This window comes from Cygnus olor, chromosome 7 (genome assembly GCF_009769625.2).
Source record: "Cygnus olor isolate bCygOlo1 chromosome 7, bCygOlo1.pri.v2, whole genome shotgun sequence".
In the NCBI taxonomy this organism is placed as follows: domain Eukaryota; kingdom Metazoa; phylum Chordata; class Aves; order Anseriformes; family Anatidae; genus Cygnus; species Cygnus olor.
Window position 1 is genome coordinate 17,037,746 of NC_049175.1, and position 15,210 is coordinate 17,052,955.

At 40.1% G+C, this 15,210-nt stretch overlaps 1 protein-coding gene across 1 annotated transcript in view; it reads left to right on the top strand.

Annotated features, from left to right (window-relative positions):
• The window catches only part of SORBS1 (sorbin and SH3 domain containing 1), a 165,005-nt gene that overhangs the window by 52,717 nt on the left and 97,078 nt on the right, over positions 1–15,210 (top strand). The window lies entirely within an intron of this gene.

The following is a 15,210-nucleotide window of genomic DNA, read 5'->3' on the forward strand; positions in this document are numbered from 1 at the left end:
TGACCAGCCCAGGATTTAGAAACCAGCTTTCTCTTCATGAGGTGTTTTGCAGCTTAGAGGAACTGTCTGGCAAAGGTGGTAGCAGAACTTTCTTTTGATATGAAAAAAAAAATCCGACAAAGAGAACAACAGTACCAGACCTTAGCCTGGAGATTGCTTACACAAGAAGTAACCAAAAATAGGCAACATTTGAATTCTACGGTGTGTACGGAAGGCAGTAAATATTTATCTGTCCTTTCCTTCCCTTTGAAATAAACACTAAAGACTTCACTGTCATTCAGACAATCTCTGTTTCTATGCTAACCCAGCTCTTTAAGGGAGACGTCTATTTCCTATTACAACCATATAGAGGCCTTGAACTAAAATATTTTGCGTGCTTTTGCAGGCCTACAGGAAACATTAAACACACAAAGACAGACAAACAGCTCTTAAGCCCCAGTTTCAAATTAAGTGGAGAAGGGAAGCAGAGTTTGTGGCTGCTTTTCTCAGACCCAGTCTGAAAAGGATCTTGAGTCAATTGGTTTATTTTGCATAGAAGTATCTTGTTTCTGAATATTAATTAACACCAGCTGTCGAACCAGCAGAGCTAGTGGGCAATTTCACCTTTTGCCACACAGTGAATGCTTGGCTACTACAAGTCTATTTTTAAAGTATGTCTCTCATTTAAAAGAAAAAAAAAAAGGAACCTTGATTGTCCAGCTCTTTGCTGCTCTAAGAACAGTCATTACCCAGTGATCGTCCACTTGTCTTACATTGGAAACTGCTAGCTGACAGTATATAAAAGTCGCATATGTATTTAAATTAGCTTTGATGTTAAATATCAGATTTCACTACCAGAAAGCGTTAGTTAGTGTAACTGTAGGCAAATGGACAGAGAACAGAAAATAGGAGAAATGGCTTCTGAAATCTGTTAGGGAAAAACTGTTAGTGAGAAATTTTGCATGTGAAATAGTTATACTGGAGTGAATGATGTAGCAGGGAAGAGGCGTAGGCAGCAATGTGAAAATCAGGACACTTCGGGTGCTGCCTTTGAGGAAGCACAAAGTCACTTCAGGCCAACTTTTAAGGGCAGTATCCAACTGTCTCATTTTGGTTAGTGGTCAGAATTTCTAAATAGTTTGATGCTTGGAATCTTAATGTACATAGTTAATGCCCTGTTTGTGAAATAGACCTAATACTACTGACAATTTCCCATTAAGGGAAATTCACTGTAGTGAAAATTAGGTAAATGAGAGTATAAGACCACAGGTGTGGCTCAAAGATCCTCCTAATCCAGTCCGCTGTCTTGGCACTGGCCAGTGTTACAGGTTTAGGGAAAGAGTTAATGTAGAAGGCAAATGCAAACTGCTACTTCACCTGAGGTATCTGCACCTTCTAGTAACTTATGGCCAAAAACTTTCCAAGCTAAGTGTTTTAGTTTAGGATTATACTTCCTTTTTTTTTTTTTTTTTAATATATATATATATATATTTAATTTTTGAGCTTGCTTACAGAGCAGAGATCCACAAGCTCCTGTGGCAATGAGGTTTGCAGTCCAATTATGTACTCCATGAAAAGGTATTGTCCTTTGTTCTAAAACTTCTGCCTGTGGATTTCTTTCAGTGCCCTGTAGTTCTTGTGTTACCAGAAGGAATGAGCCACCATTCCCAGATTAGCGGATTTGATGCATTTCAAGATTTCGTAGAGCTCTCTCATTTCCCCTCTGTCAACACTTTCTCAGACTGAAGAATCCTCACTTATTCAGCATTTCCTTGTCAAGAGACAGTTGTAGGTCTTTGATTGTTGCTACCCCCTTCTTCTCTTCCTTATCTAGTTTTAACTTGAGGTGCTAATCTGTAAGAGGCACGCTATCAATTCTAAATGTTGCTATTCATGAATTAATACTTGCTGTTTGCTTGGGACTTCTTGATGGGCACTCATTCTAGATGAATGGAGTATTACATTACATGCAGATTTAAGCCTCAGAAAGTACACACATACACTAGTTCTTGTGGGGAGGTGAAGGAAGGTCTTCTAGGGATCTATTTCCCCTAATATGGTGTAATGATTTTGAAAACAGAGAGATAACTATCCAGTATGTTATTTCTGAGCTGAGTTAAAGACAGATTTCCTTTCCTTTCCTTTCCTTTCCTTTCCTTTCCTTTCCTTTCCTTTCCTTTCCTTTCCTTCAACATTGCAGACTAAGAATGAAATTAAGAAGGAAAAAATGTTTTTCTTATAAAGATTCCAGAACTAAACTATTTTACACCCAGGAAACTTAATCAAAAACTGCCTGGACATCCTTTTCCTTTCTATGGCAGCTGTTTCCACTCCGTATTTTAATGAGTGGGCTGAGCTTAAACCTTTGGGGAAGGGCTTTCCTCTCCTTCCCCCCCCCCCCCCCCCCCCCCCCCCCCCGGCATCAGTACGTAAAAGGCTGCACTACACTATCGTGTTCTGTGCTTCTGGTGAATGAGTAAATGCCTGTGGCTGGACAGCCCAAAGGAAGGGCTACATCATGTTCTCAGCTGGTTAAGCTCCTTAATGCAAGCTTTTTAAAAATTTTCTGGATGTTCATCTGACGTGATTTTGGCTGCAAGAAGTAAGTATTTAAAACCTCAGAAGATTTAAGACCTTTCCAATCTCTTCTAATTTTTCCACTATAAATAACTTGTGGTGTATCTGTTGCCTTTGGAAGGAGATTCTGTTTGAGTTGTTTTATTTTACATTTCCTGTTAACTGTTTGAATCTCTTCTGAGTGATTTAGAAATTCCTGCCTAATGTTGCACGCTGAGATTCACAAAGGAAAGTAGCTCAAATGGTGTTGTATGTGATGTGCAGTGGAAAGTATCGATTCCCTATGACTGTATAACTAAATGAGGCTTACTTATCTCTACAGATGTTGTGTCCAAAATGGTTTTTTGACTCTCCTTTTTCTTTTTTTCTCTGCTAGCTGAATGACTTAAAAAAAAAAAAAAAAAAAAGTAGAAAGCCTGGCTGTGTAGTTTTGTTCAATGTCTAATCAGTTGCTCTAATTTGTGCTGAGAACATCTGCTTTGCAAGTTTCTGTCCGCTTCCACAGCAACACAATAATTTCTCTGTTTTCCGTATGTTTTCTCATACTGAGTAGAACTGAGAAAATGGTGAAAGCAGCAGTACTTATGTGTTGCCTTTTTTTTCTTTCTGGTTTTCCTTCAGCACTAGATTACATTCACTAAACTCAGCAAATAACAGAATTCCCTCTGGAGTACTGGGAAGCAACCCAAACTCGCTACAGTTGCATTTCGCTGGACTGTTCTTGTAGCAGGGTTTGCTTTTTTCTCTCTCTCTTTTACGGTGTGCTGAAATTCTTTCTGTTGTAGCTGCATTCCTGATTGATTCCATTCTCAGATAGGCATCTCTTGCCTGTGAAGTTTCCCCAAACGAACATCCTGAAACAAAAGTAAAAAGGATGCCATGTGTGTAACTGCAAGTTCAAGTTGAGAAATTCTTAACTAAAACTGGGAGTAAAATGAGCTCAACTTTAACTCTTCTTAAGAGGTGTTAATTTGGACTGAAAACGTCTTAATTTATCAGAAAATTGAGCCTGACATGAAGCCTTAGAAACTAAGTTTCTAAAGACAGATGCAGGTCATTATGGGACTAGAATAAAACCGGAAAAAAAAGACCGAAGATCCAGCCCAAATATTAGTCACTATTCCTGCCTTACAGTCCAAGTGTCCACATACTCACACTGACTGGGACTTTTAAAATGAATTCTTCCATATTTATATCAGCATAACCAGAAGAATCTAATCTTAGGTCTCATCTAAAATGTTTTAACTGTGATAGGAGTTACTGAGTCAAATCGTTGAGTTTGGTGTGCTGCAGCTGGAACCTTTTAGACCAGCCTCAGTCTAGAACCAAACCCAAATATTTGCTTTTAGGTAGATTGGGGTGATAACTGAAGATTGTAACCCTGTCTCTCTTTCCTGATTGATGCTGGTTTTAATGTTTCCATTAGGTATATTTCATCTTCTTGCTTAGTAAATTCTGGTAATTTTGAAAGATTGGAGCTATACTACATGATGTTTTGAATGACTACCTGCTGCTGCTCCAAAGAGGAGCCCTGCTCACCAGCACCTTCTAAAGCACCCTGAGTGCCTCCCCGGTCCCCCCATCTGTGACTGGAGACAGCTGTTAGTGGTTTGAGCTCAGGAGGCTGAACAGAACTGAATGCTCCTCATGTCCCTGTTAAGTTTTCCCAGATGATTTCCTTGAGATTTAAATACCAAGTTTGCTATTTTAAAGCATTCTGAGGCAAACAGAGGCAGACACTTGGAGAAGGAGCCAGAGCCTGGTTGCTAATAGCTGTTAAATCTCCTTGTAGAGAGCTTCCAGTCTGTTCTACAGGAGGACTCCCCTTGTAAAGCTCCTCTGAGGTGTCCAAGTGGTCTCCCATTATAGACAATCCTCTCTCTGTTATAACTTGTATGATAGCTTACTGTCCTGTACAGCTATCAGTTCCTGCCCAATGAGAGAGAAAATAACTGGGCACAGCAGCCTGGGAAGTCTAGCCTCCATATGGCAGATGAAAATTAGTTTTGGCAGTGAACTGGGGCTCACTAGGAGGAATAAACTGAATACCTAGCTCTACTGCACACGCGGTGTGATCTCTAGCATGTTATTTGATCTATCTGTGTCAAATTTCCCCACCTGTGAAAGTAATAATGCTTTATTTGTCTGTGTTGTTTGTATCAGCTATGAACTAGTCTGATAAGGACTGCAGTCCTAAATGTCCCTAGCACTTCAGGGATGAGATGTGACTGAACTATTAGATACTGCTCTAATAAAAATACTGAAATATGAAAACAGATTCTTTGAGGTAACTGCATCATCTGCATGTATCCATATAGAAAGCATTTGCTGAACTAAAGATCTGCTGTGAGCCTTATTGGGAAAGAATTGCATCTGTCACACAGCATATCTATTTTACTTTGGTTTACTTCAATTAATCGGTAAAAGTGAGGTCTTGGTTTCTTATTTTTGATTTCAAGTTCTGGTAATATCTGAATGGAGGCAAGCACAGATGTGTGTTGAATGTGCCCTATGAGGCAGGCTGCAGTGATGTTTAGCGCATGAATATGTTTTAATGTACCATTCTAAATTATTTTTAGATTCCATTGAAATCTGCTGGCTCTGTCTGTATGTGGTAAAGATACCCCAGGGCCAAAACTGCGTAACTCAGGGGTGTCCTGTTGTACAAGAAACCCCATATAAAAAACCCTCAGTTTCTGAATTCCAAAAAATGTGTTATGAGCTTCCAAAACTCTTAAGACCTACTTAATTTTCACAGAGAATAAACCATGAGAAACAGAGAAGCTTATTTCTTTCTGTTTACCTCTCATCATCTTGCCATGTTCGTGAGAAGCTTTTGGCACTCAAATCTGTGCTAACCTGTTTTGCAGCTCCCTCTCAGATGCCTCTTCAGAGTTTTTATTCTCACCGTGTCCTGACAATTTCTTTGTGACTTAATTGCTTTCAACTCTGTTGATTGTAATGTTGAGGAAAAAAGAACAAATTGAGCAAATACTGGATAAACAGAACAAATTTGAGCCCCCCTTATCAAGAAAGAAAGAGTAGGTAATATATAAAAAAAAAAAAAAAAAACTTGTAGATAACGTGTTTAAATATGATTTTCTGCATGGTGTGTGGCTCTTTAAAAATACATACCCTTAAACATTATATACTTTATGAAGAATAGAGTATTATCTGTAATGATGTACTTTATTGTGGATAGTGTGTGTAGAAGGATTGTTATCCATGAAGAACCTAAAATGTATGGGTAGATTTTGCCTTCAGTGTACTTGGTATTCTCACTCTTCTGAACTTATTCATGTTGTGAATTGGGGAATGGTTGGAGTGGGAGAGAAGGTGGGGTTCTCAAGTGAAGTAATCATTAATGATGCCAATGGAAATCAAATGGCACTAGGAATCACTTTAGATCAGTCTTTCTCTGTTATTCATCCCGAATGTTTTTTGTAATTGGGTAAACACAGCCCTTCTGGTGGGGATCTGTGTGGCTGCAAGTGCTGGCATTGATCAGATGCCATAATGAGGACCAGAGGTTGAGTTCACAGCACTAGAACTGAACTCCAGAGTAAATGCGTTTGAGATTTATTCTGGGTAGAGACGGGTAAGTGGAGTCTCTGCTGTTGAGAAATGCTACTGTGATTGAATTGGCATAAATATTAGCCAGAGTATTTCAGGAGCACGTAGCAAGTAAATGTCAAAATCCTGTTGTTTTTAGGGTGGGGAGACTGTATAAGTGCATAATTTGTACATGGTATTGATTATTTTTTTAAGTGCTTGAAAAGGAGATTGGTGGTTTTAGTCCTGTTTTTTAATTGAGAAAATGAGGTGCTGTGCTGTAGTGCAGAGGTAGCAGAAGGCAGGGAATAAAGCTCGGATTTCCTGAATCCCAGTTCATCAACAACCTCTTTGAGAATCCAAGTCCTGCTGAATTATCTTGAGGGAGGAAGCATGATGCTGAGTTGTGATTACTTAGCAGCACTCTGGGAACATCCCAAAAGGTTTGAAAGTTGACTGTTAACAGTCTGTTTTTCATACAGGTAAATCTTGCTGATGTGTGGCTACACATCTTCTGAAAACATGGAGGGGGGAGAAGAAAAAACATAACCACTGATTTTATTTGCATATTACAGTAATACCAGGAGCAGAATATTGTCCCTGTTAAATCACACATGCTCATGGGTAATGTCATTTGGTTGTCTGAGCTTCCACATGACATCTCCTGGATCTTTCCTCAGCGCATTGTGTTGTGATTTTTTTTGTTGTTGGCTTTTTCTTCCCCTCTGATATGTTTGGTTTTTTTTTAATAGGGAAGTTGAAGACTGCTGTAATGCTCTCTCCATTAAGACAATACTGTGAAAAGAATTTGTAACTTTAAATTGTTTAGAGCTTTTCATATGATCAGCCACTCCTAAAAATGGCAAAACATCACTGTTTCATGCACACTGAGGGGTTGTAAATAAGCAACTATCCAAAAATACTGTAGCTCTTGGCAGGCACTATAATATTTGGCAGGAAGTTTGTCTGCAGATAACACACAAGACTACTACTTTAAACGTTGGTTTCTTTTCTTCTTTAGTAAGATCAAAAGGTTTCCCACAGTTTTTGGCATAATTTGTATTTGAACTGTTTGGGGCACATTGTGTGTAATTAAGTTTAGGGACTTGTCCAAAACCTCACATTGTCAGCTCCTACACATAAATGGTAACTCATCTATCACATCTTCAGTAGCAAGGGGGAGCAGGCTGTCTCAGAGCCATTTAAAATGCTTTGTTTTCATATTTGCCAAGTTCTCTTATTCTCTGTAGGTTTTAATGACTCAGACTCTGAAGTCTCTTCCATACATGGTTAAAGCGTAACTGCTGCTTGGAGGTGGAGGGGGAGGATGGAGGGAACAACTTACTAAACTGATAGCTTTAAACAAACTTGGGTGGTTTTCTCAAAACAGCATTTTGATCCCCTCGAAGTCAGATGTGTACGTTCACATAGGGGGCATCTCCGTCTTAGCTTCCAGCATGACTAATGGAAGTAGGTCCATGTACAGTGAATGCCATGTATTTGCATACAAGAGTAGCCAGCTTTAATCCTCTATCCTGGCCTGTCTGAGCAAGGAGCCTTTTCTGAGGTGGTATTTCTTCCTTCAGCCTTTCTGCCTTCATCCATCTCTTACTCACACCCTAATGAAATAACTTTACTACTGCCATCTCCTAACATGCATGCCTTAGTGCAGACAGCACTTGAGAGCAGGTCAGTAATAGATGGTCGGCAGAACTGTCAGGTCACATGTATTGCATCTGTTTCTATTTTAAAAAAATCCTCCAACATAATTTAAAATGTTGTGTGTGACTTACTGAGCCCTCTTCAAAGCAAGAAGTATATTCAGGTGGGCTGGTTTGCAATATTGATAGCTTGTGTCAGACAGAGTTGTCATATTCTTCTCTGTTGCAAGCCTGTTGTGTCACATTGTTCAAACTATCTAGCTGTTGTGGGTAGGAATTTCAGAAGTATATAGCACAGTAAAATCTGTTCCCATTCAAGCTGATGGAGGCCCAATTCTTATTTCCAGTAAGGTTTCGTTATGCTGCTTGGCAAGGTCAGGATCCTTAAATCTAGGCTTTTTGCTCTGCCAGAGGGGTATAAAGGGACCTCATGCAAATGCAAATCTGGCCCTGGCAAATTTTCCATTGACTTCAGTGGAAGGAAAACTAAACAAACGGTGCAGCTTTCTTAAAACTTTTTGTTCTTCATTTCCTGACTGTTAAAATAGGCCTAATAACACATACTTATCTCATGCGATTTCAGTAAAGCTAAATTAATGTTTGCACAGCCGTCTGAAGTTGTCTGGTGCTATGTGAGTGTCAACTAGCAACACCAACTTGAACTAATTTGTCTGCTAATCAGTGAAGTGTATATGGTATATTTTTGTCTCCTTTAGAAACATTCCCAAATTCAAGTCATTTAGTTTTATGAAGAAAAACAAAGTATTGATTATGAATTGGAGAGCCCAAGGCATGGTGTGGACTTGTGATGTGGAGGGTTTCTGTCCTGTGCTAACCGTGCTGTAGGTCACAAGACTGTTATTGGAAGCCAATTTCTGTCGTAACACTACAACAATCCATCATTTGCGCATGGCATTTTGTAACAGATCCTTGCTAAAGTTCACAAAGATACGAGGATCACTGTCTTCTAAATGCCACGGGTATTTTGCAGATAGATAATAAAGCATTTTGTTACTGAAATGAACTGCCTTTTCTTCTCCCGTTGACATTCTGAAGCTCAAATTAATACCACGCCCTGTAGCTCAGGATAACATCGCTCAATTTGTATTAAAGTGCTAACAGTAAATAAAAAACGTATTTTAGGGTGTTCTTGTTACGTGATCTTTTTGCATGAGCAGTTGTTAGGTAATTTAAGAAACCACTATATTAAGCGTTGATTTAATATGAACAGAGATTGCCATACTAAACAGATGCCTGCAAACCCTGTGATTGCAAGAAAAATTCTTGGTTACATGAGTAATTGCTTTGCTGTTGGTGAAATCCCTCATGAAAAGGCTGTTTGCATATGATGGTGCAAAATCACATCCTAAATACAGAATGCACCATGGTTATTCTGTGGAAATGGGGTCTAGTTCAGGTGTAGGGCTTTTGCCTTCCCTTCAAATAAGTGAGTATGGTGCAAAATTGATTATGATCTAAAATCTTGCTTCAGGAAACCTCTCATTCCACTTCTGTTCCTTAGTGCTGTCCCTGGATTTACATGATCAATAATGTACATAAATCTTTCATGGGCTTAATCTGTATTTCCTTTTTCATGGTGATATACTTAATCTCTTTCAACATTGAAATAAACAGGATCTGCCAGAGCGGATTATTAAATACAGCTAACAATATTGACTATTTCTGGAATGCAAACTGGTTTACCAACAGAGAAATTAACTGTGGTTTGTGAATATGGGTGTAGTAAAGCAGGCTGAAAATGGGTGAATCAGTGCTCTTCCAATAACTGTGCAGATAGCTGAGAGGGCTCCTTACCATCTCGGATGTGCAATGCATGTAAAGCATCTTGTTTCTAAATGCATTATATTTTATCAGCTACAATATTTTATAACTGATACGGTTGTCCAGATCTCCCAGTACGCTGAATGGGCTGTATCCAGGAACCCCCAGTGATGAATAGCCATGTTTAAGAGTAAGGCTGCAACCAGGGTGTGCATTTCCTCTGAGGAATCTGGACCCAAATCCTGCCTTTAAGGAAAGAGCCCAGACCTCACCTGTATCAGAGCAGGGAGGGGTGCTGGGACTTTTGAGTCTCATTTGAACACTCAACTGCACAACCTGTGTGGGATCTTTGGGAAGGTGAAAGTGTTATGAAATTGCTGTTTTAATGCTCAAGACTTCCATCAATGAACTGTGGGCATCTAATTAGTGATCTTTAATGTCACAGGATCCCAAATATTCCATCATAGGCTGGTCTATATTTTAAGTACAACCCCATTTACAGTCTGGAATTGACACCTTCAGCTGCGGTATTTGTACTGTGTGTGGTTGTGTCCAAACCACATTGCTGTCAAAACACAAACCACAGGTTTAAAACCCACAGCTTGATGTCTATTACAAGTTGACACAACCTGACTATGTATTTACTGTTCTTGTGGGAAAAGACAACAGCTGTTTGTCTGTTCAATGTTTCCTTTTTGCTTTTTGTAAAAGGCTAAGTATCTACATGTAGCAGGGAATGAGGGGAGCCCTGCAAAGAGGGAGCTGCTGCCTGGGTGCCATGATCTAGGTCTAGCTAGTTGCCATCATCTCAGCTGTTCCACCTGGGCCTGTGACGGGGGGGGTGGGTTATTGCTGTGCTTGCTGAGGTGAGGCAAGTCTCTTAAACTGGGTTCCCAGGCTCTCTCTGTAGTTAGCAGAGAAAGAACAGTGCTGCTGTGGGGTGCTTCATTCCAGCTTGTATGCCTGCCTTAGGACAGGATGACTTGTTCTCTGCAAGCCCTTGTCATTTGTCATTGACTGCAGAGGTAATGGTCTAAAAGGCTGACATTTCTTTAGCTCTCCTGAGGTGAAGTGGATCCTGTCTTAAAGGATTATTTATCCTTTGTTTGTGCATGCGGAAATGTCCGTTTTTAGAATCAACAGAATAGCGAATTGTTTTCATTGTTATCTTGAGTGAGGGTTATGTTTTACAAAGTTCGTTTGCAAGTCGCACTTTGACAATGCTTTTTGGAGGGGAAGGGGACGTGGATTCCTGCTGCTAAAGAGCGCTGATTGGCTGATCTTGTTGGGAAATAGAAAATAGAGGATTGCAGAGATATTACACCTGCAGCAGTCAGCAAGATCTAAAACTTCTGAAAAAATAAAATCCTGAGAGTTTAAGGCTACAAATGTTTCAGATGTGTGGTATGTTTGGTGGTTATTTAGAGCCAAATGGGATTTTACCTGTTTGCCTGCGTGAAGTTGTTAACAAGGAATAGACAGTCTTGCTCTGAACATGTCACATAATTGTTGTGAAAACTTACTAATTTCTGAGGTCTCTAGTGTTCTGTCACTGTATTACTTTATTCCATGTGGCTCTTAAACTATCCCATAAATATTCTTATTATAAGGAGGGCCATCCTCATGATGTTAGGTTAACTAATATTTATATTACACAACATGCTCAGCATCAGCTCTTTTAACTGCTATTGTAAGGTGCTGTGCACATAACACCTTTGCTTAAAGATAATATTAAATGAAAAGTTGCTATACCTTTTGTTTAGTTTTTTTACTTGCCTATCTTAACAGAGTAGGGAGGAGAAACTCTTCAGGTTTACCTACTTGTCTTTGTATTCAGTAAATATTTTGCAGGCTGAAAAGGAAAAACTGCAGATCTGTGTGAAGATGAAAACTGAATGCCTGCAATGTGAGGGGAGCTCAGTTCTAGCAAAGAACAGAAGTATCTGGAGGAAGTTAGGGACAAAGTTGAATCTGTCTAGCAAAGTACAATGGCACTTGCTTGTTGTTTGCTGCCTCAGAAGCCATCTGCAACTGCAGTTTTATACGTGCCAAAAGTTACAGTAATATGTAATTCTGGTTAGTGGCACTGATCATGTGCACAGAGTTAAATAGCTGCAGGAGTATATTCTGTTTCTGTGGTTTTTTTGAAACCTGGACCTGCTGGAATCCAAGCTACACCAGGGATTCCTTAACAAACATTGTGTGGGGAGATCCAGGTTTTTCTTTTGGCACGGGGGCTGGCATACTGTTTGTTTTCCTTCTGTCAGGGGTGGGAGAAAAGAGATGCAATATGATACTGTCTGTGCATGTCTTCTTTTTGGATTGATGGAAGAAAAAAATGGACTAGTTTGATAGCCAAACACACTGAATTCCTTTAGTCACAGGCCTCATGTACCATGGGCAGAAGCAATGTCAAATCCCACTTTCCAGACAGCAATGTCTGCCTCACTCTGATATGACCCAAGCTGTTTCCTGGTGGCACAGGTTTGGATAGAAGGTGCTGTTGTGCATGTGTGGTGAGCTCCTCTTCGCAAGGCACTGGGCAGCTAATCTGGGGGAGACTTCTGTTCGCTCCTGGACCAGTTTCAAAATAGTGTTCTAGTGGGATGGTTACCACACAGAGCAGCTCTCTTTGGAGTCATCCAACTTTTGTTATGCTGTTTACGTGCTTCTCTAGGCACATTTGTGGAGTGAGTGTGACTGTTGAAGGGTGTCAACACTTCATTGTACAAGCTTATTAATTAACTCTTAATATCTTGATTGTAGACATGAATTCCCAAATCACACTGGTTATTTAGAGAAGCAGCGTGGAGAGGGCTTGCCCTTTTATTAAGGATTCCCTTTGTGCTTTGGGAGTCTATTGGCAACTGATTACACTGCATACTCAGTACATGTGGCTGCTTGTGACTTCCTTAGGGACTTCAAAAAAGTCTCATCCTGCCTGTGCTCCAATTTCTGCATCAGTGGAGTGGGAGCAACACTTCTATAGTCACAGTAATAGAGACTTCTCAGCTTAGAGTTGCTGTGAAGTTGAGATGACATGCTGTGGAAATGCATTTTTCCTTTTTTCTGACTGAAATGCGGCATTACCATTCCCCTCATGGTTCTTGATATGAAGAGTATGCCAGGGCTTTTGTACATATAGCGATTCTCTTATTGCCTCACAGGACAAGTTCCTGCTATTTGTAACAGCATAGTTTCCATTTGTCATGACAGTCTATTTCTAAGCTTTGCTCATCATTTAGGACTGGCTTATGTCACTTTATTTGTCTCTATAGATGCTTTCATCAGAAACTAAATCCAGATGCAGTAGGTTGGCAGTGAATCAGGCTGAACTACCCAAGGCTTTGCTGAGACTAAATAAGGCTTAAATATTTTTGTTCTGTTTCCTCTTCATGTTACTTATCATGCTGGCATCGAGAGAAACATGTCTGCTTTCCTGAGTGTTGATCACCCTTCTGCATAGTCAGTAAGTGCTGTTAGCAATGTTTAAAATACAAGTGACTTCTTGATGCAAGAGAGAGACAGGGGTTTGAATTGCCAACCCTCCTTGTTTTGGCAAACCTATTAAGATGTCAAGTAGCTTGTATGGTGGACAGGGTTGGGAGATCTGCAGTAGCACAGCCCTAACATTTGGAGCTGGCAGCCAGCCCTGAAGGTAACAGTGCACTCAGTCTGTTCTCACAGCAATTCTCCTAATAGGTCTATATCTGGTAAGATGCTGCTGCTGGCAATTTGCATGGCAATTCAGACTAATTGCCAACAGCATTGTCACCTGCCACTATTTGTAATCAAATACTGCCTCTCTGCATCTCTGGGTAATTACTGTGTGTGTTATAAGATGTGCTATAACATACCACATTCAGTAAAGAGCATTGTTTTAACTTTTGCCTTCTGCTTCCTGAAAAGCATTGGTGGAAGTCAACTTTCTGGAAGATGTGGCTACCTCCAGCCCACAGGAGATACCCTTAGTTTCCTGTGCACAAGAGCTGGGGGTGAGGGATGGCTTACACCCAGAGGAGGGTGTGTGACAATACTGCTTTAGGGGCACTGATAGCCCAAAAGCCCTCATATTAAAGCAGTTTGATATTGTCATTCTTTCAGAATAAAAGCCTCAATCTCCAACCCTTCAAACTTCAGTCTTAGAGCAATAGAAAGTGCTGTTCTGATTCCTAGCAGTTGAGTCAGTGAAACAGCATGACTTGGCACCTAGTTATAGAAGAGGTTGGGGAAGGCTGTTGCTTGCCAAATATGCAAAGTGTTTCTGTGATTTACTTCAGCTAAGATGTGAAACACATCCCACTCAGCCTGGGCAAAGGAGGAACCCTGGGGCTAGCAAAGTGCAGGGATTTGAATGGCAAATAGAAAAATTGAAAAAAGCTGCGGACCCCCAAGGAGTTGCCTTGTCTCCTGCCTGCTGGAGGTCAGCCTGTGGTCATGAGAGCACTATCTCTGAACTAAAGCCCTAGAACAGCTCTGTAACGTGACGCAGTGTAAAGATGAGGTTCATCATGAGATGAGAGTTCAGGCTTCTCTTGCCAAAGAGCCCCTGTAGTGCTTTGTTCAAAGGCAGATACTATTGGAACTTCCTGGTGCAGTTAGGGCTTGTTGCTACTTTTCTGCTGGTAGGAAGATCTCTAATTTGTGATACAATTTAGTTATGCATAAGGATAAAATGCCAACTGTTCTGGTCTTGTTTTCTTAAAGCTATTACAGGAAACATCTCAAACACTGCAAGTTAATTAACTGCAGACACTACTTAGTTACCACTATTAAATCTGTTGTATTATCATCTATATATGGACTTCGCGTTCTGAAAGCTGTAAGTTAGGATTTGTCCTTTTACTTATCTTAGGCTTGCTGAATACTTTCACATGAATTATGCAAATGGCAAGGAGAATAAAAGAAGCCAGTATATATCCAAATTTGGTTTACAGAAGTTACTGAAGTAGAATTTCTTTGTATTTCAGAATAGTCTTCCAGGAAACACATACCAGTGACTTCAGCAAATCAGTCTTCTATGGAAGATCTTATCCTGTACCATTGAGATAATTCACTTCATGTAGTCTAAACTGCATTAGAACATGTTTAGTCACTGACCTCTTCACTGAGCACATGTAGCATTCCTCTTTCCTTGTTCCTACATGACAATACTCTGATAGCAAAACAAGAGGGGATTAATTTGTACAAGAAGTTAGGCCCACATGAAACATATGACTGGTATGCTGTGACAGAAGTATGTGTACTGTGAATGTAAGTTATGGAAAAACTGTACCTTCTGGGTGTTGATGATGCCACCTTCCTCTTTCTCCAGAAAAAAAAAAAAAACAGCAGGATCCCAGTGCGTGGCTACAACTGCACTGACACGAGCTTGGTAAAGTTGGTCATGGATCTTGCTTCATCTCAGCAGATCTATTTTCCCTTCATCAGCTCACTCTCTTTTCATAGGTCCTGTTGTAATAAAGATGACACTTTGTTTCTTTCATATGCAGCTCAAGAATTCATTTACATACAGGTGCCTAATTTTTTTTGCTACAAAGAAGCCTTAGGGATCTGCTTCACCTGAAAATTGGTGAATGTTTTGCCATAGAGTTTGTAAATTCGAGTCCTGAACTTGGATGATTTATCCTAATTGCATCATCAGCAAACCCAAGAGGTG